The sequence below is a fragment of the Vulpes lagopus genome, chromosome 4 (genome assembly GCF_018345385.1).
Source record: "Vulpes lagopus strain Blue_001 chromosome 4, ASM1834538v1, whole genome shotgun sequence".
Taxonomy (NCBI): Eukaryota; Metazoa; Chordata; class Mammalia; order Carnivora; family Canidae; genus Vulpes; species Vulpes lagopus.
In genome coordinates this window covers 106,900,209-106,927,938 of record NC_054827.1, presented here as the reverse complement: position 1 = coordinate 106,927,938, position 27,730 = coordinate 106,900,209, and the positions used below count along the sequence as shown (strand labels likewise).

Sequence of the window (27,730 nt, the reverse complement as noted above, 5' to 3'; positions counted from 1 at the left end):
TGCACCCGGCTGGCTCAGTGGGAGGAGCATGGGACTCTTGATCTCAGGGTCATGAGTTTGAGTCCCACGTTGGGTGTAGAGGTTACTTAAAAATAAATAAAAATTTATAGAGTGAGGTGTGTGTGTGTGTGTGGTGATCACTTCAGGTTAACAAAAACCCGTACAAAACTTCATACATGTCACTTTAAGTAAGAACTACAGTGGCTGCCACCTGACTCTTTCCTGTTTGAGTGAAGGGTGAGAAATGTACCAGTCAGGTGTGGGTGGGTAAGCTAAGGCAAGGTGGCTGCTTTGTAAGCATGCACTTCCAGAGTGTGTTGGGGCAAAGAAAACATTTCTGTGGACCATAAGTGGGTCCTGTTGAAATCAGATGTGAGGTTATCTAAGCACTCGTTTGAAAGGACTCACTGCATGACATTTGGAACTCTTCGGAGAGAGGTTGAAAGGAATGCTAACTTCTGGGGGACAACAGAAGGAGGAAGTGGGCATCTGGAAAAGCCAAGCATATGAACCCATAAAAGAAAGTGAGAGAACCCTGCCGATGGTCCAGAGATGGATTCTAAAGGATCACAGAAGTGTCCCACCAGAGTATGAATCAGGTCAAAACATCAGCCATGCCCAGAACAAAAGGCCAGCTTCTCACAGTGCCAGGTCAGTAACAACTTTCCTTATTTCTCCCTTCGTTTCTTCTAACCAATACTGGAGGGGTCAGTATTGCATGTATTTCCCGGGAAGAGAGAAGGAGCAGAACACACACCATTGTCCTGTCTATGGTTTCTGCCTCTCTGCAGGCAGGGTGGCTAGGGGTAACAGCAGACAGGTGTTAATATGGATGAAGACTGAAATGTAAGGTATTATGGAACAACATTTTAACTTCTGGAATGGGACTGTTTATGACAAACTGACCATATGACTCTGTGTTACTTAAGAGTGACCACAAAAGCATGCCTGGGTGGCTCAGTGGTTGAGTGTCTGCCTTTGGCTCAGGTTGTCATCCCGGGGTCCTGGGACTGAGTCCCGCAATAGGCTCCCTGTGGGGACCCTTCTCCCTCTGCCTGTGTCTCTGCCTCTCTCTCTCGGCATCTCCCATGAATAAATAGTGTCTTAAAAAAAAAAAAGAGTGACCACAAAAGTCATGGGACAACTGACTTTTCTTCATGGGATAGTGAAAAATGACACCTAATGAGAAGACTAGTATAAGAATTTAATAGAGTTCTTTTGTGATGGCATCCAACATCAGATCTTGACAAATGAACTTACACATTTTGATGACTTCTCAGTCTAAATCTTGCTGTGAGCTTAGAAATACCATTACAAAGTTCATTAAAGAAGAAAGAAAAATTGTAGTAATGAATAAAGAGGTGAAGCTTACCCTGCTAGAGGGTATGTAAACAACCTAAATATTTACAGAAACTGACAGTACTGTTGCAATAATTGATCCAAGGATGGATCAAGAAACCAATACGGATAGTGCAAGAACAGATAACAGCTTATATGACAATTAAGGATATACAGACAATAGCACAAACCAGAAACATCTTTTGGCATTGTAAAGTGCCAAGATGAATGGTTAACTATTTTGACAAACATAAATTTGGATCATTCAGAAAATAGACTCCAAATGATTAAATAGTTAAATATAAGTAATGAAACTAAAAAAGTATTACACAAACAAGTAATGATTTTTTTCCCCCCTGGATCACTTAATATGAAGCAATGATAGCAGATATAAAGGAAAGGGATGCTAAAATGGACTTTGTTGAAATACTTTTGTCAAACACACTACAGTCAAAATTAAGAATATGGTGATACTTAGGTTTCTGCCAGTATGATGAATGAGGCACCTAGACAGGCTCTGTTGCTGAAAACAGCTAGAAATATTGGAACAAATATATTTTTTAAAATTCCCAAATGCATACATGATGACAAAAAATATAAAGAATATAAAGCAAAAATAAAACGACCATGGTATCTTTGAAAAATAAGTAGAACTCATTATCTGGCTTTTGATTTAGGTGTTGGCTTAGGTCACCACTTGCATGGTTTCCAATGTCATGGGTAGGACTCATGTGCCCAACATCTATGCAAGTTGGAGTTTTGAGTAGGAGATACCATCCATAGAGCTGGGATTCTAAAGAAATGTATCATTTTAAGGGCAAAACTCACCTCCCACATCTGCAGGGGAGTGCAACAACATAACTATTTGACATAAAACTTGGAGTTTTATGAGGAGATGGGAATATTTCCTGAGAAATTGTAACAGACTAGACCTTTTGCCTATTTGCTGCCTCCTAAACCTGCCACCTGAGAAGCCTACAAAAATCTCAGTTTGAGAATTTAGCTTAAGTAAGTCTGGCAATTTCCATAAATGCCTGGCAGAAGCAAACACTGGTTCCATCTGGAAGAATTTATTCTAATTCTCAATTAAATTCTGGGAAAAAAAAATCAATGCACAGTAAACAAAATTGCAAAGTCACAAGGAAACGAACTACCTTGAGTGAAAGCCAGCAGACACACCAAAACATCAGATTCTTAAAGATTTCAGATTGAAATTATCAGATATAGAAAAAAATCTGTTAAATAAACTTCAAAATATAAAAGGGCAACCTAAAACTGAATACAGAACAAAAAGATTCATAAAAGAATAAAATATTCTAGAATTAAAAATAATTGAAATTTGAAACTCAAGGGTTAGATATTTCTTCTTTTAGTCAAAATTGAATGAAATGTACCAGATTTTTATACTTTTGCCTTAAACAACTAGAAAACCAGGCAAAACACATGAAACAACAATTTTTAGACATTGAATAATAGGCAGACAGGGACTTCCAGCACTCAACAAGGTTTGGAATAATTTGATTCCCACCACGTGGAGTGAAAAGCACTCATGATACATGAGACATCAGATAAATCCTCAAAAGGGATCCTTAATAATGGATATAAATTAATGTTAGACTAAATGCTACCCTGAACCTACTCTAACAAAGCGTGAAAATAAGTTTTGAAAAGATACAATTGATTCCAAGCAACCTAACTGTAAACCAGAATACAACCCACATTTTTTATTATTTTTATAACTATTCATTTATTTTAGAGCAAGAGTAGAGAGGGGAGGCTTGGGAGAGTCAGAAGGAGAGAGAGAATCTCAATCAGACTCTGCAATGAGTGCATGGAGCCCAACATGGGCCTTGATCCCATGACCCTGAGATCATGACCTGAGCCAAAATCAAGAGTCTGTCGCTTAACCGACTGAGCCGCCCAGGTGTCCCCATACAATCCACAGTATTTAAAGGGGAAAAAAAATCCAGGAACCAACAATTTAAATTTTCTAATGTCTGGCATCCCCTCAAATTTAATGTGCATGTAAGAAACTAGAAAATATGCACCACAGCTAAGATAAAAGTCATTGAGTAGAAACACATCCCCAAATGACAGAGATGACAGAAATAGCAAAGGTCACCGAAAAAAGTGATGACACTCCATGAGTTCAAGAAGGTAGAGGAAAACATCAGCATGGTGAGGGGAGAAATGGGAGATAGAAAAAAAGACTCATATGAAACTTTAAGGAATGAGAAATCTCTGAAAGGAAAAATGATACACTAGGTGGGATTAATAAAAGATTAGATACTGTGAAAGAAAAGAACAGTGAACCTGAATACATGGCGTTAGAAACTATTCAAACTGAAATGCATGGAGAAAAAAATAAAAGATACTCTCTACTTAAAAAGGGAACAGAGAATTAATGATATGTGGGAAGATGCCAACTGGTTTCAAATAAGTAGAACTAAAATCCCAGAAAAAGAGCCAAGATGATGGGAAAACTATATATATATATATAAAAAAAGGTAAAAAGATATCTCTCATTTTTAATTACTTAAAAGAATAATTATTTTTTAAAAAATAATAATCCATTGATAGGCTTACAGTATATGTTTAAAGAGGTGACAGCCATCGCAGAAAGGATAGGAGAGGCAGAAAGGATAGGAGAGGCAGAAAGGATACTGTTGTACATGCATGATAAGTTATGTGTTATATCATTATTTAAAGATGATCAATGCTAAGCTAGAGATAGATGTTGTAAACCCTACAGCAACCCCCCAAAAAAGTAAAATCAAGGAGGCAAAGCAGAGACAAATGGCATAAAAATAGCAAAAGGAGAGAATAAAAGTAGAAACAAAATGCAGTCAGAATAAATAGGAAACAAATATCAAGATGACAGATTTAATAATAATTTATAATTATTTAATTATAATTATTTAAATATATTTAATAATAATTGATAACTATATGAGGTGAAATGATGTAAACACTCCAATCAAAAGGATAGTCATGGAATAGCAAAAACAATGCCTGATTATATGCCGTCTGTGAGAAACACACTTTAAATATGATACAGCTAGTTTAAAAGGAAAAGGATAGAATAAGATATCCTGTACCAACACTAATCAAACTACTAGGATTGGTATATTAATATCAGACAAAGTAAAATTCAGAACAAGGAATATTACCAATGATAAAAAGGCCCATTTTCATATTAATTAAGCAGTCGTCTCATCAGGATGATCTAACATCCCAAATGTGCATGCTCATAAGAACAGAGCTTCAAAATACATTACAAATGTAATGTACAAATGTATCGTATTGTACATTACAAAATATATTAGAACTGAAAGAATAAATAGACAAATCCATGATTATGGTTGGAGAGTTTAACACTAATATTTCAGGAATTGAATGAACAAATAGACAAGACATCAATAAGGATATGGAAGACTTGAAAAATACCATCAACCAATGTGCTCCAACTGACACTTATAGATTGCCAAAACCAGAAAGACACACATTCATTTCAAGTGTAGGAGGAACATTCACCAAGATGTACCACAATACTGACCAAAACACCTCAATAAAGTTAAGGTATTAAAATCATACAAAGTGCATTTTCTGCCTGTAGAGCATGAAACTATGAATAAGAAATGGAAAGATATCTGAAAAAATTTCTTCAAATATTTGGAAAGTAAACAAAATTGCTCTAACTAAACCATGGGTCAAGGACAAAGTCACAAGGGAAATTTGAATTTGCTTTGAATGCAATTAAAAAAAACAGAACATATCAAAAGTTGAGATATGTAGCTAAAACAACATTTGGAAAGAAATGTGTAGCATTGCCTACTTACTGCTGTGGGCTGAATTGTGTCTTCTCCCCACTTTCCCTTCCAGTTCATATGTTGAAGTCCTAATTTCCTGTACCTCAGAATTTGATCATATTTGAGACAGTATCTTTAAAGAGGTAATTAAGTTAAAATGAAGCTCTTAGAGTCGGCCTTAATCCAATAGGCTTGGCGTCCTTGTAAGAAGATATTAAGACACAGAACACGGGGAGAAGATGGCTATCTGCAAGCCAAGGAGAGAGGCCTCACAAAGAACCAACCCTGCTTACACCATGATCTTGGTCTTCCAGCCTTCAGAATTGTGGGAAATAAATTTTAATTGCTTATGTTACCCACCTTTATGGTGCTTTGTTTTGGCAGCCCTAGCAGAACTAACATACTTATATTAAAAGACAATGAGGGATCCCTGGGTGGCCCAGCGGTTTAGTGCCTGTCTTTGGCCCAGGGTGCGATCCTGGAGACCCGGGATCGAATCCCACGTCAGGCTCCCGGTGCATGGAGCCTGCTTCTCCCTCTGCCTGTGTCTCTGCCTCTCTCTCTCTCTCTCTCTGTAACTATCATAAATAAATAAATAAAAAATAAATAAAACTTAAAAAAAAAAAAAAGACAATGAAAGGTCCCAAGTCAAAGATCTAAGTATCCACCTTAAGAAAATAAAAATAGAAGAACAAATGAAACCCAAAGCAAGCAGGAAAAAAGAGATATTATAGGCAGAAATGTATAAAGTAGAAAAGTCAATAAACCCCAAATCTGGCTTTTTGAAAAGATAAATAAAACTGATAAATCTAAAAACCAATAAAACCAAAAGCTAGTTCTTTGAAAAGAATAATAAAACTGATATAACACCAGTCAGGGAGACCAAGAAGCAAAATTAAAAACTCAGGTTAATGTCTAGAATGATAAAACATTGAGATCCTACAAAGAGTACAAGGATACACAATACCTTGAACAACTTTATGCCAAAATATTCAACAACTTAGATGAAATAAATTCTTAAGGAGACACAAGCTACCAGAGCTCTCTGAAGAAGAAATAAATAACCTGAACAGCTTTATATCTATTAAATAATTGTTGATTTATGGTGAAAAATCTTCTTACACAGAAAATTCTTGGCCCAGAGGGGTTTCTCGCTTTACTTCAGTAAACAATTCTACACCAACTCTTAAGCAAATAAAAGAGGAGGGTACAACCCCTCATTCACTTTATGAGGTCAGCATGACCTCGAGACCAAACAATATAAATCCATCACAAGAAAAATAAACTGCAGGGGCACATGGGTGGCTCAGTAGTTGAGAGTCTGCTTTTGGCTCAGGTCATGATCCGGGGGTCCTGGGATCGAATTCTGAATAAGGGTCCCTTCTCAACAGGGAACCTGCTTCTCTCTGTGGCTACATCTCTGCCTCTCTCTCTGTGTCTCTCATGAATAAATAAATAAACTCTAAAGAAAAAAGTAAATTACAGATTGATTCGCCTCATGGACATACATGCAAATGTCCTTAGTAAATTTTGCAAATTGAATTTAGCGTTATATAAACAGAATGAGACATCATTACCAAGTGGAGTTCATGCCAGGAATATGTGGTTAGTTTAATACTCAAAAACACATTGTATTTCATCCTATTAACCAAGTACAAAAAAAAAGTCTCTCAATAGATACTGAAAAAAAAGATACAGTTTAACATATATTCATGATAAAAATTCTTAGGAAACTAGTAATAGAAGAGAATTTTCTCTTTATGATAAAGGACATCTATTATAAAATCTTTTCAGCTAGCATCACACTTAATGGTGAAAGAGTGAATGCTTTCTTTCTAAGAGTGGTAAGTAGATAAGGCTATTCATTCTTACCATCACTTTTATTCAATATTATTCTGGAGGTCCTAGCCAGTATAGACTAGGCAAAGCAAGGAAATAAAAGTCACACAGACTGAGAATAAAAAAATAAGATTGTTCTTATTCACAGAGAACATAACTGTTTATGTTGAATATCCTGGGGAGTTTATAGACATATTACTAGAAATAATAAGTGAGTTTATCAAGATCTCTGGAAACAAAAAAAATCCATTGTACTTCTACACACACTAGCTAAGCATAATCAGAAACAGAAATTTAAAAAATTATCGTTTAAAATATTATCAATATATAAAGCACTTAGAGATAATTTAAAAAATATATATACAATACCTATACACTAAAAAGATGAAATATTACTGAGAGAAATTAAAGGAAAACTAAATAAATGTAAAAATGGTGTTCATAGATTGAAAAACCTACTACTATTAGATAATCAATCTTCCAAAATTTGGTCTATTTGTATGTTCTTTGCAATCTCAAAGTCCCTGAAAGCTTTTTCAAAATTAGATGTTGATAAATAAATTCTAAAATTCATGTGGAAATACAAACCACATCAAATAGACAAAACAGTTTTGAAAAAGAACAAATGGGGGAAAATTTCACAATTTGGTTTAAAGATTGGCTATAAATCTATAGTAGTCAAGACAGTGTGCTATTGGCATAAGGATAGACATATAGAATAATAAAACAATAGAGAAATAGACCCACTCATTTGGTTAATTTTTTACAAAGTTGCCAAGGTAATTTAATGAGGGATAGGACCAATTTTTCAACAACTCATATTTGAACCATTGGATATCCAAATTAAAAAAAAGTGAACCTTTCCTCTTATTGTGCACCAAATTAACCCACAGAGGAAAGTAAATCTAGATATAAGAAGAGCAAAGGTGACAAAGTATGTAGAAGAAAACACAGCAGAAGATTTTTTTTTTTGTGATCTTGGAGTAGTCAAAGAATTCATAGTTTGGACATAAAACCATAAAAGAAAAAAATGATAAGTCACACTTCATCAAAATTAAAGAGTTTTGTTCCTAAATAGACACTGTTAAGAAAATACAAAGGCGATCAATAAACTGGACATGCCAACAGATACCTGATGATGTACTTGTATCCAGAATAAATCAAGAACATTTACAGCTCAGTAATAAGGAAAAGTCAACACGATTAAAAAATGGACACAAGTTTGAATACACATTTCACCAAGCAAGATGTGCAATTGGAAAATAACCCCATGAAAAGATGCTGAACATTATTAGTATTAGGGAAATGCAAAATCAAACCATAATGAAATGGGTGCCTGGCTGGCTCAGTAGGTGGAAGAACATGTGGCTCTTGATCTCAAGTTGTAAGTTCAAGCCCCACATTGGGTATAGAGATTATTTAAAAATAAAATTGAAAGAAAAACATGGTGAAATGAAATACCACTACGCATTCATTAAAAAGGCTAGATTAAAATGACTGACCATGGCAAGTGTTGGGAAGGATATGTAGCAACAGGAACTCTTATACATGATTGTGGGGATGCCAAATGTTGCAGACACTGAGAAAACAGTTTATTTATCCAATGGAAATGGAGGCGTGTATTCACACAAAGATTGTAGTCGAATGTTCAGAGCAGCTGTTTTCATAATAGCTAAGAACTACCAGCAACCCAAATGCTCATTAATGAGTGAATAAATAACACTACAAAGGTAGGAGGAAGCATGGATACACACACTACAACAGAGATGAATTTCAAAACCATTAGGGTAAGTAAAAGAATATGGAAACAAAATAATATATATAGTATGCGAAATTTTCCCTGTATGTGAAATTCTATCAAAGGCCACATGATAGTGATGGAAAGCAGACCAGCAGTTTCAAAGCATCAAAGGGCAGAGTAGAGGATTAACTGTAAAGGGCCACAAAGGAACTTTTTGGTGGTGATGGATGTATTCTGTAATTCTCATGACTACAGTTTTTTCAAAACTCACCAAAATACAATTGGTGAATCTTACTGTATGTAAACTGCACCTCATTAATGTTGATTACATATTCACGTATAGATTAGACTGAGATCTTCCAGTACAAGTCTCATTCAAGTTTCAGAAGAAGAGAGAAAAATCAGGACAGCAATATTTGACGTGGTTAACAATTTTCAAGAACTTTGAAAGACAGCAGTACACAGACATGAGAAGCCAGATAAATTCTGAACAAAAGAAAACACACCCACATCTAGAAATATCTTAGAAAAATTATATATATAAAAAAAGAAAAATTCTATATTACCTAAGACAGAAGCATGTGAGGATGTGTCAAATATCTTGAATGAGAAACTTATACTACTACTTAATAGAAGCAATAAAAAATTATAATTTTGTGGACTATGGGAAAGCAATGGACAAGCTAGAATTATATACCCAGCAGAAAGTCTTTGATAAAAACAGGTGGCAAATGAGAGATGTTTCATACCAACATAAACACAAACTTTCCTTTCCTAATAGACTTTTCCTAAATTAGTAAAATATGAAGAACATAACATAAGCAGATAGAAAGTTGACCCCAGATGGAAGATTTGAAATATAAGAACAAATTAAGAGTATGAAAATATGTGCTTAATTTAAGCAATCTTTGACTAGGTAAGAAAATAATAAAACCCTGTGAGACTAGAACAAGAGAAAACGAGAACACTCCACAGTAATGGGAGTGCGTGTGTGAGCCAGGAGGAATAAACAAGAATGTTCATGACAGAAGTATGTGTAATAACAAAAGCTGAAAATAACTCTAACGTCATCAGTAATAGGATAGATAAGTGTGGATAGTCCTACAATGGCATATTTTATAGCATGAATTATTGCTATGTTCAGCAACCTGGTTGAACTCCAAGGAAGTAATATTGAGGTACAAAAAGAACCCCAAAGTGAGTGATAGAAGATGTGATACAGAAATACTGTATCATTCATGTCATTAAAATTTAAAAACCTGCAAAATGAAACTGCATGCATACATATAAACAGTGTGGTAAAATTATACAGAGCAATAAAATTCAGCATAACGGCTATATTGGTGAGGAAGGTTTGGACAGTACCTCAAAAGCATCGAAAGGGATTTCAGAGACCATTTCATTATTCATTTTTTGAAACCAGGATGTGAGTCCACATGTATTTATTAGTTTAGGGTTCTTTGTATCTTACACGTATTCTTTGTATCTTACACAGACACACATAAATATATATCTTACATATATGTATCATATATATACATGATACAAATGTTACAATGCATTACAGTACAATATGTTAATTTCAAATTTAAAAGCACCAGAGAATCTGGAACATTCCAGATGTCCTTTCCAAAGTCCCCAGTTACCAGATGGGGTGTGCTGTGGTTTAAGGGTGATGAAAAGATGATGTGATTAGAGGCCACTTCAGTACAGGGATGGGGGAAGGGCTGAGGGAGGGTAGGGAGATGGTAGGGAGGGGCCTCTTGGATTAAGTTCTATTTCAGTCTAACCCTTATAAGGATAAGGGACTAGCTTCCATCCTACAATGGAGCTAAAGTCTAAAATACAATTAGTATAACGGACCATCTCTTTTTTTTTTTTTTCTAACTTTTTTATGATAGTCACACAGAGAGGGAGAGAAAGAGGCAGAGACACAGGCTCCATGCACCGGGAGCCCGACGTGTGATTCGATCCCAAGTCTCCAAGATCGCGCCCTAGGCCAAAGGCAGGCTCCAAACCGCTGCGCCACCCAAGGATCCCTACAATAGACCATCTTAAAAGCCAAGAATAGGGCAGTCCGGGTGGCTCAGCGGTTTGGCGCCTACCTTCGGCCCAGGGCGTCATCCTGGAGACCTAGGATTGAGTCCCGCATCGGGCTCCCTGCACAGAGCCTGTTTCTCCCTCTGCCTGTGTCTCTGCCTCTCTCTCTCTCTCTCTCTCTCTCGCATGAATAAATAAAATCTTAAAAAAAAAAAAAAGCCAAGAACATTGAACTCAGAGCATTCTCATATCAGAAATGAGTACATAGAGGTCCTAAAAACCCCTTGTCTCTCTTTAGGGTTAAGTCTGCAAAAACACGGGTAAGGACCAAACTGTTCTATGAAAGAACAGTGCTTTGCAATCTAGTTATTAATCTTTTCTTTCTGGGTCACTCCCTTTTTACCCTGACACATACTTGAATAAATTATTTTTATTATTATTAAATTAAAATTTAATACCTAAAAATGAAAATACTAAGATACCATTGGCCACTAGGACCAGAATCACCCAGTAAGGGGTGAGAATCCCCTCCACATAGACGCTGTGATGTTCCCTTTCACAAGCTTTTTGAAATCTCCTCTGTGATCAAACTGTTCATTTTCCTTCCTTATGCACTTTTAGAGGTACTGAGAGATGCCTTGAGCTATGCAGACCATTTCTTCTGAATGAAACTTTCTTTTTGGCCTAGCAATCTTCATTAAATATTAGGCTAGCTGAAGACTTCAGGTAATTTTTTCCTAAATTCTTTATTTTTTTTTATCTAGAAAATCATCATCCATGTAAGTTTTATTTTTATTTAATTCTATTCGACATATGCTATATTGAATTATATGATTGTAATCCACTAATTCCCTCCCTTAAAATAAAAAAACTCTGTTGTATCTTAACTTTGTTGATGCAAATCTTTGTCAAATGTATTTTGCACATTCATTCCTGCCTTCTTAAATAGAATATAACATAACTTGCAATTTTCTTGATAATGCAAAGTCACTGTGATGGATATCAGGTCTGGTGCTAAAACAGTGATTCTAGAGCTTTTACCCTTCTACAAACATCTCCATTGCTGTGAATTTTCAGCCTGCCATTGCAGGGGTTTTTCTTTTCTTTTTCCCTGATATTTTAAGCTGTTAGCTAATATATAATGGCTTTCCTGCCTCTTTATAGTTTCCTGCATTTTGTGTGTGTTGATCAGGAAGCAAGGCAACCTGTTAGAATTGCATGTAAACTAAGAGTAAATGGGTTATGAGGGAGGGCCTGCTTGTTCTCATCTAAATTTAATGGAAATTCTATTAGATTTTCTCTGAGATCTTTTACAGGGAACATTTTCTAGGCTTCTTCTGAATAAAGTAAATGAACATCTAAGGAAAGTGAAACTTTGCATAGAGACTAAGGAACCTTTGGAGCCAAACTGTGTCTTTAAATCCTGTGACTTTGGACATATCACTTACTCTTCGCCTCACTTTGCTCACCTCTAAAGTGGGCGTGATAATAATACGACTGTGTAGGATATTTATGAAGATAAGTCAAGCTAATCTTGTTCAAGTCAAGTTCATCAAGCATGGAGAACATTTTGGGAGTTAAAATTCTGTGAATTAATCATTTAGAATTCAGAAACAAGGTCTGTTACCTTTGCAGGACAGCCTATGAAAATCTTCCTGCCTGATACTGTTGCTGAATTATAGCACCTGTATTCTGGCCAGAGTGTGTCCTTGAGGTTGCAGTTTGCAGCCTTGTAGACATTTCTGTATCACAGGGGTCACAGAACCACTAATCCCTTCCAGAAGCCGGTGGAAGGGAAGATTCAGAATTACACTGGGCTTCACACCGGACATGAACACAGAGGCTTTGCAGCAAACAGCCCGGGTGAGGACTGGGCCCTGGGGTTGGGCACATACTGTTTGCTTTTGTAAATCATTGTTTCCTTGCTCATCCCACCTATGCGGGACAGAGAGAGCTACCCTCTGGGGCGGGTAAGGCTGAGGTTGGGCCTGCAAGCTGCTGACGGTCTGTTAGGGAAGGCAGACACAAATATAAAATAACATAAAATAGCATCTGATGTAAAGAATAAATAGAAGACTTGATCAGAGCTGTGGGCAGGGAGCACAGAGGAGAATCCAACTCTTTGTGGGCCACCTGGAGGAGGCAGTAGTTACACTGGGTTTTGAAATGTAGAAGTTAAGATGGGCGGGTGGAATAAAATCCAGAACAATATTTGGGAGGTAAAGCTGTTAGTGCTCGGCGCATGCTGACGGCAGCAGAGGGGAAAGCAAATCCCAGGTTGTCATGAGATTTTGGGGTTAATGGGGAGAGAGAGGAACTGCTCCACCTACTCCCCCTCCCCACACTCCCCGGCAATGTGTGGCTTCTACAAGGTAGTGGATGGGACGGGTCAGCACACGGTAGGATCTCAACAAATATTGGTTTCTTTTCTCCTTGGAGGCATAAGTTCTAAATTTATTAGTGTTTGGAAATAAAATGAAGACATCAGGTTTATGAAATGGCTAGGTTTTCTGTTGAAATTCTGGTGGATTGCTGCTGAGCTGCCTTTGGCTAATAAAGCAGGACCTTGCCAAAGTCCTTCTCAGCAGCAACTTTACTGGGCTAAACCATTTTTTTTTAAGTGGCCACACTGGCTGCCTGACAAGTCGATTGGCATAAGGGCACTGGGGGAAACTGTAAGGAGTAAACACTGTATCTGATGGAGCAGCTTCTTTTGCCTTTTGGGTAAAAGTTGCAAGCAGAGGCTTCCGTCCAGGGCAACCCTCTCTCTCGCCCTCAGGGTTCCTTTGGCTGTGGATTATCAGCAGCAGGGGGTTCTTGGCTACAATGTTAGGGCCCCAACTCCTCTGATAGCCCTGGCCTCCCTCCCCACCCTCATCACCATTTTTCTGGGGCCAGAAAACTGCTCTGTGTTTGCTGCTTCCTTCAGATCCCAGCACCGAGGACTGCCTTTGACACTGTCCAGATACCTACCAGGGGGGAGGTCAGAGTTACCGCTTATCCCTCCTCCAGCGGCATTTGAACCCCAGAATCCTGGGGACCCAGGGCCCAGAATTGCCCGCAGGCAGGGCCCTCTGGGTCGTGATCCCAAGCCCGCCCACAGCTAACAGGGCTGCCTGCCCAGCCGGGAGAGATTTCCTAATTCAGACAAGCTGGCTGGTTCACATTCGCAGGTGCGAGGCTGGGGGGTGCGCTGGCGGCCCTTTGGCACTGACACTGCCTCTAAGGAGAGGGGTGGGTGGGGGCAGGAGGGGGAAACTCAATCACAGTGCAGGAGGTGGGAGGAGGCTTTTAGCCAAAGTGCCAGTCATGGGCGGGGGGGGTGGGGGTGGTGGGGGTGGGGGGGTGGCAGCTGATAGCATCGCCCGCGGGGTCTGGTTACAGCCCCCTGCCTCCCCGGAGCGCTAATGAGAAGCCGGCAGTGGATACCAGAGAAGGTGGTCCCAGTGAGCTGGGGGCTGGGGGGTGGCTGGGACACAGGGGAGGGAAGGGACAGTAGGACTCCAGAAAAAAGCCTTCTGTAGTTTTGCCTCAAATCATTCCTTTTGACAGAGACTGACTGGCTTTCTCCACGGGAATCTGGTAATGCCCGAGGAAAGAACCACTTTGAAAAGAACACGAGGTTCTATTTCTTCCAGGACAGATCCTGCCCATTTCTGGGGCGTCCTCCCCTTCTCGAATATACCAGTCGTTGCTTGCATTTAGCTTGCCATTGCTAGAAAATGTGTGGAACCTCCTTTTTGCTTTGATCAACGGCTGGTTACTGAGGGCATCTGATGGCCAAGCTCTGGCCACAGACAGCCTGCCGAAACCTGGGGCAGAGCCCTCTCCCCCTGGTGGCAAAGGACAGGGGGCTGTGGGGTTCTGGGTGCATCTGTTGAATTCTCTCTTCATTGATATGGAATTAAAGCAAAATGCCTCTTACTGTCCACAATGTCAACTATCCCACCAAAAAAGAAGCTTTTTTTCTTCTTTTTTATTTTATTTTATTTTTTTTTGCAATGGAGTGGTTTTCCCAGGCCTAGTGCTAATTAAATGCTTTGTATGCATGATCTCATTGATCCTCACAGTAATCCTACCGGATGGGCATTGCTATTCATCGCCCATTTTGCAGACAAGGAAACTGAGGTCTAGAGAGGTTAATTCACACCCATAAAGTAGTGGCATAGCAGAGATGTGAGCTTAAGCCTTCTGACTCCCAAGCCTCTTGATGCAAAAGTGTCATCGACTTCGTATTTGGTATCTGTCACCACTTGTGACAACACCGCCGCACTGCCTTTTCTTCATTCACCCATCTTACTGAAGTAGTTCTGCCATCTGCCAGTACTGGGGATGGAAACTGGGGATGGAAGAAGTCTCTGTGCCTGAGGAATGTAAGCTACTGTCAGGGAGCCGAGCCCAGCACTACCACCATGGAAAACCCCAGTGCTGTAGGAACACGGATGAAAGAATGCTGACTACCCAGGTTGATGAGTCAGGGTGTCTCCAAGGAACCTTCCAGAGAGGTACAGCATGGCCTAAGGCCCTGCAGGGGGTTGGGAGGTGGTCTTTGGTTGGGGAGGGATCTGGGGCGGGCTACATGGAGCCAAATCAGGAAGGCTCCCCTACCCCTTGCCAGGATGGGCGTTAGACTTTAGCAAGTGTTCTTTGGGGTTTTAGGTGGGGAGGTGATTGGATCACATAGGTATGTGCAGCTTACCTCACTGGATGGGCCCTTCTATTTCCGGATATTTGTGTGATCACTCCTTTCTCCAACCTTCATCTGTTTCCAGGTGATTTTTCTTCCTGGTTTCTAAGTTGGCAGTTTCCTCCAAGGATAGAAAGGAAATGCCCCAGTGGGTCTGTGCATGGGTGTATGCTCTGCTGAGGAACCAGAGAGCCTGGACAGCCATCAAGCTGACTGTGGCTCATGGGGCTGATGAAGCACAGAGGCTTCTGAAGAGTTCTGGATGAGGTCTCCTTGGCCACACCTGAACTATGTTTCATTATCCATGCAGGGAGGGGTCCCCCCTGCCCACCATTTTAAAAAATGCCACACGCTGAGAAAATTTAGTTCAGGCCAGGGAAGAACTTGGAGATGAAATCTCAAGGCTTTGCCTAAGGATTTGTCCACATGGTTTCTACTAGACAAACCATTGTAGTTATGCATGAAAACCATCTGTAGAGCCTTGGAAATTCCCTGCTCCATGTGCCCCATTAAGCCGAGGAGGCACCAAGGCTGCCCTGGTCAGAAATGAAAATTGTAAAACATCATGTGCAATTTCAACAGTTGTTATTTTGAATGATTTGTGCTGTTCCTTCAACTGACCTCCCCAACCCTCGTGGCTACTTGGACTTTGAGTCAGTTGGAACTAGTTCTTCTCAACCCTGACATGATTGGCACATGGGCTGGATAATTCTTTACTGCAGGGGCTGCCATGTGGATTGTAGGACATTTCACAGCATCCCTGGCCTCTCTGCACTAACCACTAGTAGCAGCACCCTGGCTGTGGCAATGAAAAATACTTCTAGACCATTGCCAATGATCCTCTGGGGATGAAGTCACCCTAACTAGGGAACCACTTTCACCTATATTCTGAACCCGGCCACTTGACTTCTCAGTTGCATGGTCTTTGGCAATTTGCCAAAACTCCAAGAGCCCCAGTTTACCTGCTTGGAAACTGGTGATCTCTGTGTCTGCCTTTTGGGGTTTCTGTGGGTTAATGTTCAAATGCTGACCACTTCACTTGGTTCTCAGAAAACCCGAGTCTGTCTTTCCCATCTTCCAACCCATGGTGCAGGATCCTTTTCATTATGTGTATCGGGCTTACGAGGCCCATCTACAATGAAATGGCCAAATGGAGCTACAGAAAAGTGTGAAGTGGTGGACTTCCTCTCGGCCAGCAAATCATTTTCTGGGTGTATCTGCTCTTTGTACTTTCATAGTTGAGCACCCCATTTGGGACAGGCAGCTCTAAGCTGCCCATTGGCTCTGGTGAGGGACCAGGCTCTGCTCTAAGTTGATTTGCACTCTCCAAGTTCTTGTCATCTCACTCTTCCTTGTCTACTTTCTACAGATTCAGTGCTAGAGGTTTTTTTTTTTTAATCTTTTCTGGAACTTTGCTCCTATGTCCTTTGTTTTGCACCCCCCTGGCTTGCACAGGGCACAAACGGTTAAGGGCATTCAGCTTGGCTGCCTCGCCGAGTCCCTGTAGACTACCTTGGAGGGACTGAATGAAATTGATAGTACTAACGTTACATTGCTCAAATCCCCAAAGAAAGAGTAGCTGGGCAGCGAGAAGGAATGACTGCAGAGAAAACAGCTGTCAAGGGCAGCTATTGGTTTATCTTTCATGGAAAGAGAGACATAATGAATTCTAAATTAACCAGAGTCAGAGTATTTTCTGGGTTTGGTGGGGCTGCTGCAGCCCAGGCTGGCACTTTAGAAGTTCTCACTGCTGTCTCACTTGCACGGAGTCCTGGGACAATCTGTGGGCCTGGCCATGTTTGGGAAGGGTGTTTGCATAGTTCGCAGAAGAAGGCCACATAAAGGCCTGGGAGTCTGCATCACGGTGATGCTAGCACGGCAGCTCACCTCACGGCTGAAGGGTGGGCCGCACGTAGACAGGGTCTATGTGCAGGTGAGGCCCATCAATGGGGATCCATTGCTCAGGATCTGGCCTCAGAGGACCCAGAGGACCTCTGCTGGCTCCTTCACCATGGCTCTTTCTCCTCCTCCCTGTGTGTGCCTCTGTTTCTCCAAGAACAGGCATCTGCAGGGGCTCTGCAAGGGAGGCCATGAATTTGAGGAGGGGTTGGACTTTGTTGGCAAACTGACCCTTACTTGAAACTTGGATCATTTATCTTTTAAGTATGAGACCCTCAGCAAGTTAATTCATCTCTTGGATAGATAGTTGTTTTTGATGTCCTGGGTACCAAAGCCTCCATTTTATCTGGCTTCTGCCTGCATCCTCAAGTACTCCCCTCTCTCCCTCCTCCAGATGTGCTGGTCTTCATTCTTCCTGGGACATATTAAGCTTCTTCTTGCTCCAGTGTCTTACACTTATGAGCCTCTCTGCCTGGAGCAGTCTGCCTTGGATCTGCTCCTATGTTTGACTCTTTTAATTGGGCTTCTGCCTGCTACCTCTTCAGGGTGTCCTCCTTGATGATAAGGGTTTAATGTATTCCAATGCTCTCACCCAACCCCTCCCCCACCTTCACTTTGTTGCATCAATCTACTGAATTTTCTATATCTCTTACCACTTTAGGAAATATCTTGCTTATCTGTTGATTTGACTTCTCCCCCACCTAGACTTTGGGCCCTGCATGAGTTGGAATCTTGTCTGTCTTGCCCATCTGTTTGGCTCCAATGCCATTGTTGAAGAAAGGAACAAAGGGAAGAATAAATGAAGAATGAATGCTGTAGCTGGCTGCCATGCCTTGGCTTGTTGAGTGGTCCCCTCCATAGGCACCAATCTTCCATAGGAAGCATAGGAGGGAAGCAAGGAGGGTAGCATCACAGTTGAGTAGTGGGTGTGGGCTAGACACTGGGTGAGGAGGCATGGCAATAATTGGTGTGGGATAGGGAGAGAAGTGTGTGTATTTCTCAGCTGCCTGGATCCAAGAGGCTTAGTATCCTGCTATACTAGAGTTCAAGTCTGTTCTCTGACTTGAGGGATGGAAAGGGCCAAGGGGAGAAGAGAGTCAAAGGCCACAGTGACGCTTTCCCTGAGTAGAACTGCCAGATGTAACAAATGAAAATGCAGGGAATCCAGACAAATTTGAATTTCAGATAAGCAACAAGTAATTTATTTTATTATAAGTATGTCCCAAATATTGTGTACTCATGCTGAAAACCATTCATTGTGTATCTGAAATTCTAATTTGACAGACGTCCTGTGTTTTACTGGCCATTTTATTGAGGAGTCTCACAAAACGTGTCCTTTTGCTCAAGTGCACTGAAATAGGCTGTTCCTCTGGACCACCTCAAGGGCATTTTCTGGTCATAGCCATGGGGCACTCCTTGGCTCCAGTGGCAGGCCCTGACATGGAGCCCTCCAAAATAGCTAGCTGTGAGGTGAACACCTTGCCTTCTAGGAGCTGTGAATACTGCAGCTTTCCTTCTGGGATTGCCCTTTCAGAGAGTTATGTCAATCCTCCTTCCCCTGGAGCATGTGACCATGACATTCTTGTCTTTGTGATGCTATGTGGCGTCTGCTGCCATGTCTCCTCTTGAAGCCCTGGTTCTCATGTTCATCAGGTGTTCTTCTTGCCCCTCTCCTCAGGATGGACCTCATATATTTGACTCAAGGTTTGTGTTTCATATTTAGACATTTCTGAAGGGAAGTGGGGAAAAGAATAAGTCTTGGGTTGGTTGCCTTCATCTCTGCTCTGAGCCTGGGCCTTTGCATTCCTGTCCTGCTCTCTACTCCCTTCACCAAACCACTTTTGCACTCACAAGTTTTCCTGTGGTTAGTCCTCCATGGCTGTTGGCTTTCATGGAGAGAGCCATGCTGGCCAGTGCTGTAAACTAGAGTTAGTCTGGCTGAGAAGGAAAAAATTATTGTCTGATTGTGGTGTGGTTCTTTGCCCAGTTTCAGGTGTGGTAGAAACATTAGCAGGTCCCCCTCTGGCAGGCAGAGTCATTTTCAAAGGCCAGTGCTTGCTGCCTTGGCAGACCCAGTACACTTTAGGAGAGAGCTTGAGACCTTAAGTCTGGGTGGCTGGTCCTTCTGTGTCTCAGGAAGTCATATTACCTCCCAGCCTTGGGGTCACAGGCTTTGGGTTTGGTTGGCCTGGAGTCCACATCTTAGTCCTGCAAACTCTTGATGATGAAAGCAGTTCCTCCTCAGGCAACCTAGTTTATACTATATGCTCTAAGAACTAAGATCTCATCTAATGGAAAATAACCTTAATTTTTTATTCCTCTGAACAACTGCCATGACTAGGACCAGCTATGTAATTTGTGGGGGGCAGTGCAAATGAAAATATGGGACCCATGTTAAAAAAGTATTAAGGGTGCTTTGGAAGTCGGTTGAGCTTCCAACTCTTTTTTTTTAAAGATTTTATTTATTTTTCTGGGAGAGAGAGAGAGAGAGTGGATGAATGAGTGGGGGAGGGGCAGAAGGAAAATCAGACTCCCTGCTGAGACGGGAGCCCCACATGGGGCTCGATCCCAGGACCTCAAGATTATGACTTGAGTTGAAGACAGCCACTCGACTGAGTGACCCAGGCACCCTGAGCCTCTGACTTTTGTTCTTAGCTCAGGATCCTGGGTTCAAGCCCTGTGTTGGGCTCTGCATGGGGCATGGAGCCTATTTAAAAAAAAAAAAAGTATTAATGATTTCAAGACAGTAACAGCAAAGCATGAAGCCAACCATGGAGCCTTCTGCGTGCAATGCCCAGAGTGCCTGAATGTGTCACTTGCCTGTGGAGTTTGCTGTAGTCATGACCCCTTAGAGTGTTTCAAGGTCGTATGCCTTTTTATGCTCCTGAACACTGTGAGTCTCTTTCTTTTCTTTTTTTTTTTTTTTTTAAGATTTTATTTATTTATTGATAGAGACAGAGAGAGAGAGAGAGGCAGAGACACAGGCAAAGGGAGAAGCAGGCATCATACAGAGAGCCTGACATGGGACTCGATCCAGGGTCTCTAGGATCACGCCCCGGGCCAAAGGCAGGCGCTAAACCGCTGCGCCACCCGGGGTTCCCCAGTCTCTTTATTTTCATACATTTTTTTTTAAGTGTCTACTCATTCATTCATGAGAGACACAGAGAAAGAGGCAGTGAAAGAAGGAGGGCCCCCGCAGGGAGCCTGATGCAGGAATCAATCTTGGGACTCCGGGATCCTGCCCTGAGCTGAAGGCAGACCCAATTGCTGAGCCACCCAGGCGTCCTGAGTCTCTTTATTTTCAAATGTAATAGTCTTTCCTAGTTTGACTGCTTGGGAGGCATGGGTCCCTTTCCCATGGATTGGTGCTGGGCTAATATTCACTCAAAAGGGAAAAGATAAGTTTGATGTGTTATGAACAGAGGTATGAGATCCCAGGCTTCTCCCTGCTGGTTGCTCCTTCACTTTTCTTTCTGCATGCAGATGTTCAGTATTAACAAGGAGAGCCCTGGTTCAACATTTTATGTCTATGTTCTTTGTTTTCATAGCAGGAGCCATTTACGTTGGTTAAATGGCACCATCATTCTCTTGTCATTTTCCTTGCACGATAAGTAGGGACAGCTCAGGCTTTGTATTGTTGATGCAAAGAAATGACTCCTGCAATGTTTGGGTGCTCTGGAATTGTTCACTTATTGCCCTCCTGTCATCCGGTCCCAGATCCCTAATCACAGTGAAACAAGACATTGGATCTTATTAGGGACCAGGAACTGAGCATCAGCACAAGGTTGAGGAGCAGAGTGATGTTGCCTGACAGCTCTGTGTGCGTCCATGTGTACACACATGGTAAGAATGCTGCATGCCACCAGTTTGTTCTTGTTCAGACTTAATATCTTCAGGGTGATGCCAGATACTTGCTTGTGTGCATGAGAGAGTGGCCCTCTCTCCTCTGGTGATGTTAATCCTTATGTGAGGGCTCCAGGACCAGTCATGGAGGAAGCGAAGTGGGCTGTCAAGAACTTCTACAGGCAAGGAGGTCTAGACCCCTAGGATAATGGGAATGGATGGCAACCAGAGTTCACCCTGCCTTTGGTTCTTAACATGTCTCAAAACCACTTGGAGAAGGTTTTCAAGAAACAGGTGCCAAGGCCCCAGCCCCGGAAATGCTAGATTCAAGAATTATCTAGAATAACAATTGGCTTGAGAATTTGACAATATTTTCAAGAGATTCTGACTCATATACTTAATTAAGAACTGCTGGGCTAGTGCACCCCCTCCAGTTTAGTTAGAAGGGAGCTAAGAGCTGGCATCATACCCTCCCAAATTCAGAGGTTGATTTTAGTTAAGGATAAAAATAACATTCAAGATTTGAGGATTTTTAAAATAATAAAACCCTATCAATGCAAATGGTAATGGTCCCAAACTTCGGGCTCATTTAATCATTTTCCAGCAGAGTTGGTAAGAGAATTAACTAATATCATACATTTAGTCAAAGTGAGAAACAGGACTAGAACCAGAGTTACCTGAATCCTGAAGCAGTATTTCTTTCCAGTATGTTCTCTTGTCTTGTTTTGCTTAAAGCTAGGCCAGTGTGGTCAATGGATTGAATTGATTAACTCCAGTGATATCAATGCTATCTATCTCAATGAGCAGATTCATGCTTATACCTCCCAAGATAATGTTTACTTTGTTTAGGAGTTTAGATTTATCTTCATTTTTCCTTATTGTGGAGGGTCATGATTCAGCACTCCCTGGGCTCAGATGGTCCATTTTCTGGGGGATAGGTGGCACAGTTCTCCAAAATGCAGTGGGTGAGATTCTGTCCCTACTTCGAGCATTGGCTGCCTTTCTTGGTTAAGCCCTAGGGGACATGGCAGCCCATCTTCCTGGTAATGTCATTATGGTTATAATTACTACCACTCTGTGTAGCCCAAGTATGTGTGATTTCCTAAGTAAAAGTAGCATTTTCTGAGTCCTTGAAAATACTCCCTGTTTTAGCCAACTTTGCACACTAATACCATTTTGTATATCTTTAATTAAACACTGTAAAGGTCCTTTGCCTTGAAGGACAAATCAGGTTGAAGGCCCTATTATGAGCACACCCACCTTTGGAGAAAAACAATCCAAGCCCTAAATAAATGTATATTGGTGCTTAAGAATAATTAGCCTCCGTGGTATATCCACCAACGAGCACCCTCACCCAATTACTTCTTCACTGCATGCGGAGTGCCTGATGCATCACGGCTCCTGGCTTTGCAAGAGCTGAAATCACACCCTCCTTAGCACAGAGATCGATTTTATTTTTTTTATTTTATTTTTTTAAAAATTTATTTATTGTGAGAGACAGAGAGAGAAAGAGAGAGAGAGAGAGAGAGAGGCAGAGACACGGGCAGAGGGAAGAGCAGGCTCCTTGCAGGGAGTCCGATGCGGGACTCGATTCCAGATCCTGGGATCATGACCTGGGCCGAAGGCAGGCGCCCAACCGCTAAGCCACCCAGGGGTCCTGAGATCGATTTTAGTATAGGATCAAAATAAACATCCATAATTTGAGGATTTTCTAAAGAAATGAAATCCTACCAAGGCAGCTGGAGATGGACACAGGTTTTGAGTTCATATAATCATTTCCCAGCAGTGACAAATAGCTGTAGGTGGCAAGTCAGCAGAATTTTTCAAGGCATTGTGATAAGGCTCGAAGTGTCTACAAACCCACCCAGTGGTCCTGGCTTGGTAGCACCTGCCAGGACAGAAGATAGAAACTCCCCCTCCTGCCCCCCCACCCATTCCTCAGCCCATGGCCTCCACCATCCAAGGGGCCCTTCTATGTCAGGCCCTGTATGAGGTGCTTGCAGTGTTTTATTTCCTTTAATAGCTTAGAAACCTGTAGCATTTGTCAAAAAAAAAAGTGCTAGATAACAGAATATGGCTGCATCAGTGTGAACTCCAAAAGGAGCAAGAAAACAGTTCACTGATTTCCTTGCTGTTGCTCAGTCTGTAGCATCTTTAGAAAGGAACAGCACAGAACAGCATACACATGGATGTTTGTGTCAGGAGCAGCTATGTCTTAAAGGGACAGTCGTTTCGCCCCCTCTTCCGCATATATCTCTGAACAATTTATGAAGTCCCCATCCTTTGGATACATAGGGCTTGGGAAAAAGTTTAATTGCTGTTTGTAAAGGAGCTAAAATATTTTTCAACCAGGCTGGACTGACTACTTTCAATTACAGATTATTTGAAAGGAGAGACAAAAGGAGGGAAAATGTTTTGTCATCGGACTAAAATACCCCTGTTTGCATTTTAGTATATTTCCCCATAATTATTTCCTCTATTATATGTATTCGTTATCTATCTGCTCCACAACAGACTGTCCTAATTTAGTGTCTTAAAACAGGCACTAACAACTGCCATAATTTGAGGATTTTTTAAAAAATAAAATCCTATCAAGGCAGCTGGAAATGGACACAGGTTTTGAGTTCATGTAATCATTTCCCAGCAGTGACAAACGAGCTCAAGGTGCAAGTCAGCAGAATAATTTTTCATAAGAGTTTCTGCCAGTGGAGCCTCCCAGAGTGGTTTCGTGAGGGAGAGCCGGGAGGCTCGGGTGACTCTCTCTTGATGCCACCACCAAGCTGTTGGCTGGGACTGCAGCCATTTCAAGGCTCAGCAGGGGAAGGACCTGCTTCTGAGCTCAGGCATCTCATAGGCAGAGGGAGAAGCAGGCTCCTCGAGGGGAGCCCGATGTGGAACTCGATCCCAGTACTCCGGGACCACGCCCTGAACTGAAGGCAACTTCTCAACCACTGAGCCACCCAGGTGCCCCTCTTTTTCTTTCTTTTAAAGACTTTATTTATTTATTCATAGAGACAGAGAGAGAGAGAGGCAGAGACTCAGGCAGAGGGAGAAGCAGGCTCCATGGAAGGAGCCTGACGTGGGACTCATCCTGGGACTCCAGGATCACGCCCTGGGCTGCAGGCGGCGCTAAACCGCTGAGCTACCTGGGCTGTCCTTCTTTTAAGATAATGAAAAACTTTTTCATAGCTGCAGACTATAGCATAAAGTGGATTTTCATAATTTCACCCAATACATTCCTCTACATACATACGTGCATTTTTATGTTGTTTTCTAAAGTCTATTACCAGATGTGATGCTGGATGCACAGTTTGGTCACCATCCTTTGCATTATTTCATTTGGGATGGATCTCTACACATGTGACAACAGGGTCAAGCATACAGATATCTTTTAGGATTTTAAAATACCTATTGCCATTTCCCTTCTGCAAAGGGTTGAATCAGTTTACAGTCTCACCTGCCGTGTAGCAGATCCCTGTAGCAGTTAAAAATCATGTTCTAAGTCTTGCAGTGAAATATACACAATGTGCAACGACTCCTTTAGCCCCGAAGAAGGGCGCTGGGTGCTCCTTCAGTATCCTGGGTCTCATGGGCAGATACTGACCTGATTAACACAAAAGGTCACATTTTTCACTCAAATTATAATAAGCAGGTAGGCTTGGCTAAATAGAATTATGGCAATTATACGATATAGTGTTACATCTATGTACAGATCAAAAATGTATTCTTCATTTCAGTGGAAAGTTTTATTTTATTATTATTATTATTATTATTATTGAAGATTTTGTTTTTAAGTTTTTAAGCCCTACACCTAACGTAGGGCTCAGACATACCACCCCAAGATCAAGAGTCGCATGCTCCACCAACTGAACCAACCAGGCACCCCTCAGTGGAAAACATTAAAAAAAATTATCGCCAAGGTAGTCAAAGTCGAAATTATTTTTTCAAATATTTCCTTGCCAAAATGTAATCCTATTATGAAAAGGGTTATTTGAATTGCTTAGTTCTTAAAAATAATTGTATGATAATGACAGCATCATTAGAACTTAGTTCTTTTTGCTAATGTCACAGCTTTATTGACTTGTAATTCACATATTATACAATTCATTTTTTTTAGCACATTCACAGAGCTTTGGACACATGATAACATGACATGTTCATGACCCTCAACAGAAGCCCAGTACCCATTTGCAGCATGACTTAATTCTTTTATTTTAAAAAGAAATCCTCACAAATACCTCCTTTTTATGGGTGCCTGAAACAATTTTTGAGTCTCTTTTCAAATATGGGGAGACAGTGACTTGCCCAACACTCCAAAAATGCTGTTTTCAGATGCAGGAGCAAAAGTCAACCCTCTGAAGCTGATGCCATCATTCTTGGTTTAAAGCGACAAGCCCTTTAGTTCCATTTTGCTCCTCCTGGGGAGTTAAAGACTTTTTTTTTCTTTAAATCTCTCTTAGGGTGTGTGTTTCAAATACGTGGCACATATTCTGGCAAACGTCTTGATGAAATCTTTAATAGAAAGTTAGGCCACATGCTGAAAAAGAGTTGTAGGCAATCAGCGATATATGCCTGGCATCTCTTTACTGGCCATAATTCAAATATATTTTTAACAATCGTTTTCTCTTAAAGAGACAATGCTGGTGACTTCATTTCTAGGTCAATAAAATCACTGCCTACTGGCATCAATAGCAAAATCATGAAAAAAGAAACCATTTTGCCCACAAACAGAATGGAATGTTAGTTTGTGACCCAGGGCCTCCAGGGTGTAATTCACTTCCTCCAAACGCAGAGGACACCAATTTCCTCCCCAGGAGGTCAGTAGCGAGGTGTAGGGTTACCACCGAGTCTAGATTCCAAGAGAAGTTTGAAATGTAATTGCCCTGCTGGTTTTGTTTAGCTACAAGATTACTGTTAGACTAGGGCAGTAATGAGGAAATAATAGCTGGTATGGGCCTGAGTTGACCCATGCAGAGAAGGATGAACTTTTTTTTTCTTTAATACAGGACGATGGTCATTATAGATTGCCCTTTCTTCCAAATCCATTTGGCATTGGTGGTCAACTGAATGAGACAAGGATTCTTAGGTCAGTCCATTTTCCTGAATCATAAGACATAAATCAGAGCCAAGTATGAAAACTTCAGACTTGTCTGTGACTCTGTACCTCTGTAAATGGGGATGAGAGCTTCCCCTCTGGCCCTTGGGCGGATGCCTGCTTATTTGTATTCAGTGACTGAATTGGGGTCCTGGTGACATAAGCTGTGCAGACTTGGAAGCAGTAAATAATTCTAATGAGAAGCCTGCTATATACAGCCCAAAGCTATAGATATTTCCATAGCGTAAGCCAACAAGCGAAGAGGGAGAGACCCTTTATGGCCAGCTGAGGACACCCACACACATCTTGCAGAAGACTGAGACATTGCCTGTCTGTGTTTCCTTCTAGAGGAGAGAAAGCAGAAACCTCCCTTATACCAATTCTTCATCTGGATGTGAACCCACGTTGAAACACTTGAAAATTTTGATAAAAATATCTTCTCTCGCCTCAAAATAGAAATGCAAATTTTGAAAGCCTGACAGTTTTTTAAAATGAGTTCTGGAAAAACAGCTCTTGTCAAAGCAAAATGTCTCTGTTCAAAAGCATCTAGAAGTGCTGCAGAATTTTACCTCCCTCTAAAAGGTTGCAAGATTCTCTCTTTTTAAACTTTTAGACTTTTGTTCATGGTTACTGATCCAATCTAAGGTGAAACTGCTAAATTTCTGGGAAGACTTGGTGACATTTCAAAGTATTCTTATTGCTGTCTCTACACAAGAAAACCTGTGTGCTCATGTTCCTTTGTTTAATGTCTCATTCAGATTTTAAAAATAAATGTTAAAAAATCAGCATCTAGCATTTTCTGAATAATGGAGATATTTCAGTCTTATGAAATCTGCATATTGTATCATAGAAATTATTTTGATTAGGAAACAGCCCTTTTGGTGAATGCAGTTTGATAGTACTAACTCTGCTCAGTTCAAAATGGCATTTTGAAGAGCAAAGGATAACATTTAAAAAATGTTAGACTATAATAGTGTTTTCTTCTGTTACTAATTTTTATACTGTTAAGGAAACACTGTTAAATGTGTTTTCCTGCTGTCCTAAAGTTTTTTTCTCAAAACTTTGGTATTTTGGAAGAATGGCCATTTGTGATGTCTTCAAGGATCTTCTGAGCAATCTTTTGAGGGTTCAGCAAAGATATTTAGACCAGTAGGTTTAGTCTTGCTCTTTATCTTTTATTTGATAACAAAATAGATGGGAAAAACACACCTTCCCACAGTATGTGTGCTGCCCTGTTGGGTGCTGGAAAGATTTAGGAGCATTGTTACTATTTCCCTGGTACTTCCTCCTCGGGGCTGTGATATTAACAGAGGTGTGCAGTTTAGTTGTGACCAGCTGCCAAGTGGCCAAGGACTGAGAAAACAGAGGGATATCTGAGAAATATTTGGCATAGCCCAATTTTTTAAACTAGCCCAAGATGGCAGAACAAAGTCTAGCAA

General features: G+C 41.0%; 1 long non-coding RNA gene across 1 annotated transcript in view; it reads left to right on the top strand.

Moving 5' to 3' along the window:
- The first annotated feature begins 12,524 nt into the window (after positions 1-12,524).
- LOC121488981 overlaps positions 12,525-27,730 on the top strand; it is an 88,282-nt gene continuing 73,076 nt past the window's right edge. Inside the window, exon 1 of the long non-coding RNA XR_005987225.1 lies at positions 12,525-12,630. This is a non-coding gene — a long non-coding RNA (uncharacterized LOC121488981). The remainder of the gene's footprint in view (positions 12,631-27,730) is intronic.